Below are 5,251 nucleotides of genomic sequence, written 5' to 3'. Positions count from 1 at the left end.
TGTGTCTATAAGCCATCGAAGTTGCCACAGCTCTTACTTCGTGCGCTTTGACTTTGAGGATTGGAAAGCTTTTCTCGTCACATTCTTGGTGAGCTTCCCTTATTAAGTCCTTGATAAAGAACGCCAGTGCATTCTTTGATAAGGGTAACGAAGGTTTCTTCACTGAGCACCAGAGGTGATCTGTCTGACCTCTCATGTTTCTGGTCCTTTGTAGATAAAATTTTAGGGCCCTAACTGGACAAAGGCCTCTCTCTTTTTCCTGTCCTACTAAATGAGACAGCCCTGGTATGGAAAAAGATCTGGGCCATGGTTGAGAAGGGTTCTCGTTTTTAGCGAGAAAACCAAGTTGAAGTGAGCAGACTGCATTTTCCCCATTGAAGCCTACTTTCTTGCTAAAGGCTTTGTAGTTCTCCCTACCCTCTTGGCTGTAGCCAAAGCGACCAGGAAAAGGGTCTTCTTAGTGAGATCCTTCCATGAAGCCTTGTCGAGAGGTTCAAACCTATTCGAGGTTAAAATTTTAGGACTACGTCCAAATTCCAAGAGGGGGTCGGGTTGTCCTTCCTCTTAACTGTCTCAAAGGACCTTATGAGATCCGTGAGGTCCTTGTCTCCCGACACGTCAATATTTCTGTGACGGAAGACGGAAGCAAGCATGCTGCGGTATCCCTTGATGGTAGATACTGCTAGGTTTCCTTGGGTTTTCAAATGCAGAAGAAAATCTGCCAGTTGAGTTAGAGAGGTACTGGAAGAGGAAATGTTGTTTTTCCTGCACCATTCCCTGAATACGTCCCACTTTGATTGGTACACCTTGAGTGTGGACGTTCTCCTCGCTCTCGCGATGGCTCTTGCAGCTTCCCTTGAAAAGCCCTTCGCTCTTGCCAGTTTTTCGATAGTCGAAAGGCAGTTAGGTTGAGAGCGAGGAGATTTTGATGGTATCTCTCTATATGTGGCTGTCTGAGTAGATCGTTCCGACAAGGTAACGATCTGGGGGTGTCTACTAGCCACTCCATCACCTCCGTGATCCATGGTCTCATGGGCCAAAATGGAGCTATCAGGGTCATGCGGGCGTCGTTCGACTCTCTGAACTTCTTCATGACTCTGTCTAGGATCTTGAATGGAGGAAAAGCGTACATGTCTAGTCCCTCCCAATTCATGAGGAAGGCGTCCACTGCCACTGCTTCCTGGTCTGGGACTGGAGAGCAGTAGACTGGTAACCTCTTCGTTCTCTGTGTCGCAAAGAGGTCTATTGACGGTTCTCCCCACAGATTCCAAAGCCTGTTGCACACATCGTGATGTAAGGTCCATTCTGTCGTGAGAACCTATCTTTCTCTGCTGAGAAGATCCGCTCTGACGTTCTTCTCTTCCTCTATGAAGCGGGTGATCAGAGTTAATTTGTTAGTTTCTGCCCACAGCAGGAGATCTTTGGCTGCCTCGTAAAGGGAAAACGAACGAGTGCCACCCTGTTTCCTGATGTAGGCCAACGCTGTGGTGTTGTCTGCGTTGACCTGTACAATCTTGTTCTGGACCTTCTCCTGAAAGTGGACTAGTGCAAGATGAATGGCCACCAGTTCCTTGACATTTATATGCCATTCTTCTGATGGTTTTCCCATAGACCTGAGATCTCGCCCTTCCCCAGCGTTGCACCCCATCCCATGTCCGATCGTCTGAATACAACACTAAGTCGGGGTTCTTTTTGTTGAAGTTCGAGGCCTAATTGAAGTTTTTTGGGGTCGTTCCACCAACTCAAATGTTTTTGATTCCCAGAGGATCGGAATCCACGTCTCCAGATCTTGGCCTCTTTTTCCAATAGCTTGACAGATGGAACTGAAGTGGACGTAGATGTAGTCTTCGAGGGAGACGAATTGTTCGATCGAGGAGAGGGTCCCCAGCAGACTCATCCACTCCCTCGCCGAACAGGTCCATCTCCCTAGAAAGAGCTTCACCTTTTCTAAGCAATCTAGAATGCGTTTCGGGGCTGGAAAAGCCCGAAAAACCACTGACTGAATCCTCATCCCCAGGTAGATGATGTCCTGTGAAGGCGTTAGCTGCGATTTGGCTAGATTTACTACCAGACCTAATTGTTGCGTCAAATTCATTGTAACTTGTAGATCCTCCAGACACTTTGCTTGCGATCTGGTTCTGATTAGCCAATTGTCCAGGTACATCGAAATCCGTATCCCTTTGAGATGTAACCAGTGAGCTACGTTCGATGCCACTCGAGAGAAAAACGTAAGAGAGCCGTGCTTAGTCCAAAACAAAGTGCTCTAAACTGATAGGTTGTCCCGAGATGCACAAACCTCAGATATTTTCTGTAGTTCGGGTGAATTGATGCGTGAAAATACGCGTCCTGTAGGTCTATCGAAACCATCCAGTCTTCCTGTCTGGTGCCTGCTAGGACTGACGCAGATGTCTCCATGGCAAACCTGACTTTGCTTACGTACTTGTTCAGTGGACTTACGTCCAGAACTGGTCTCCAACCCCGAGTTCTTGGGTACCAGAAAAGTCTGTTGTAAAAACCCTCTGACGAGAGGTCCTTTACCTCTTCTATTGCTGCTTTTGATAGCATCTGGGTCACCTGTTCTTGAAGAGCTGCTGCTTTGCTCCCGAGTAAGTAGCTGTCAACTCTAACGGTTCTTGTGAAAGAGGGGGGCTTCCTTAGGAAGGGAATCTTGTATCCTTCCTTTAAAACTTCGACTGTCCATACGTCCGCTCCCCTTTGGCTCCTCTTGCCAAAAGTGGGATAACCTGGCTCCCACTTGTGTCTGGAGGTTGTTGTGATCATTTCTTGGATTTGGGTTGCTGCTTGGGGTTCTTACGAAGTTGTCCTCCAGCAGCCATTCTCTGACTTCCTCTCGAAAGGGCTCTCCCACGAAAGGGCTGGCTGACGCGTAGGAGGAGCTTCCTTGTCCTTCCTGGCTAAAAAGTTTGCCGGAAGAACTTTCCTAGCAGTCCTTGTGATCAGATCTTGCGTTGATTGTTGCGCAAGGGCTGCTGATAAGTCCTTAACCAGCTCTGAAGGGAAGAGCTGTTTAGATAAGGGAGCATACAACAGTTCAGATTTCTGAGCTAAAGTCACTCCAGAAGACACGAACGAACACAGCATAGCTCGTTTCTTGATAACACATGCTGTGAAAAGGGCAGAAAGTTCGACCGACCCGTCCCTCACAGCTTTATCGAGACAGGCAATAAGGTGCATTTGCGTGTCATTCTTCTGATCTGAAACCTCTGCAAGAGCTGCAAGAGTCCAGTCCATCAAGCTGAAGACTTCAATAGTTCTGAAGACGCCTTTCAGCAAATGATCCAACTCGAAGTGGACCACAGAACCTTGGCTTTAGTCATGGCTGTTCTCCGTGAAGAGTCAACGAGTCTGGAGAAGTCCCCTTGGGAGGAGGCAGGAACTCCCAAACCGAGAGCTTCCCCAGTCTCGTACCACACGCTGGATCTAGAAGCCAATCTTGTCGGGGAAAGGGAAAAAGTTGTCTTTCCTTGTTCCTTCTTCTTCAAAAATCCAATCATTCAGTGTCGAAAAGGCTCTCTTCACTGATTTGGCCAACACTGTCTTCTTGAATGAGGAAGACTTCTGGGGTCTACCCATCAAATATTGCGAGGGAGGACCTGAGGTACGGCCTGAAGAAAATCGTTAGGAAATAAGTCCGCCAAAAGAGTAAGAAGTCTTTTCAGATCAGCGGCATGAAGAGTTTCTTGAGTTTCCTCTTCCGAGATCTCTTCCAAAGGATCCGCTATTTCCGATGTCGAACGAGAGGGGGAAACGGTGAATCGTGCTGCTTTGCGTGCGCCACGCATGCATCCAACTTGCTGCGAGGAGCCACGATCCTTGTTCCCTCCCGTCACTGCGTGCGGCTTGTTGCGGGAAGCGTTTATGAGCGCTGCAACTTGCCGCAAGTTTGCGTCTTGCTGGCTGTTAGCGTCTTGTTGTTCTGATTCTTGCCTTACCCTCTTCTTGGGTCTGTTGACGTCCTTAGATTCCTTCTTGTGTGTTTCTTCTCTTAGTCCTTGCGACTTGTAAGAGTCAAAAGAGACGCAAGGACTGCTGGACTTCCGACAAGAACTTTACTTGAGGTGCCACTTGCTGCTGGGAAACAACTGCAGATGGCACTGCACGAGCTTCCACAACTTCGGAGACTCTAGCTGGGATCTTTTGATGAAGAGGTGGTGACGCAGCTTGCGACACGCCCCATTCTGGGGCGGGGAGAAGCGTGAACTGAAGTCATGTATACGTCTTCTTCCTCCCGACGAGCTATGCGTCTTACGCCTCTGTTTAGGCGCAGAAACGCCGTCTTCTTCCGACAGGAATCTCTCTGGAGAGCTCCATTTGCTGCAAGAGGGTTGTTGAGCGGGAAGGGGGACCTGCGTCTCTTGATAGGTCTAGATTCTTGTGATTGACGCCAACCACGTCTGGGTCTTGCGTCATCCGAGGAAGACGAACACGCCCTCATCTCGCCTTTCCTGCGAGGGGAGCGCCCTGGGATGCGTCAACAGGAATTTCGAGGACGCCCGCCGTTGTTCAACGCCTCCCAGGGGTTGGGGAGCATGGAAGAGGTCTAGGGCTAGGAGCGTGACAGACACGAACGGATGCACCCTCCACTGCACTAACACTGTCACCGAACTTTTGTTGCAAACTATGCACTGCCCCCACATCACTTCCCTATCCGAAGAAAGGGATTGCACAGAAACTCCTATGGCCGAAATAGCAGCCATTATATCCTTTAAAGACGGATTACTTACTCCCGACTCCGCAGGGAGGATCGGGTACTATAGCCTTAGGGTTAGGATCAGAAATATTAGTATCAGACAAGTTAGAAAGGACTTGACTATCAGAGGACCTAGCTGAAAGGACACTGGAAGATCTAGCTCTCCTAATTCTGTCCTTTTCCAATCGCCTCACATAGCGATCATACTCTCTCCACTCTTTCTCGGACAAACTTTCACACTCCTTGCATCTATCATCAAGTGCACACACATGATCTCTGCATTTCTTACAAACTGTGTGGGGATCAAGAGCAGCCTTGGGAAGCCGGTTCTTGCATCCCCTAACACACATTCTAACAACAGGGTCAGCCATCTTGAAAAGCAAGTACAAAGAACAATTGTAACAGTCAGAAACCGACCAGATAGGCTAACAATGAGAAACTAAAAATCCAGGGAAGATCCAAAATCAGCGAAAGCCATCAACGAAAAACCAAACAAGTAATGGGTACTTCACCAATTGTAGTAAAGCAAACCAAAGTAGA

The sequence above is a fragment of the Macrobrachium rosenbergii genome, chromosome 44 (genome assembly GCF_040412425.1).
Source record: "Macrobrachium rosenbergii isolate ZJJX-2024 chromosome 44, ASM4041242v1, whole genome shotgun sequence".
NCBI classification, from domain to species: domain Eukaryota; kingdom Metazoa; phylum Arthropoda; class Malacostraca; order Decapoda; family Palaemonidae; genus Macrobrachium; species Macrobrachium rosenbergii.
The sequence above is the reverse complement of the archived record's forward strand: the minus strand, read 5'-3'. Positions refer to the sequence as shown.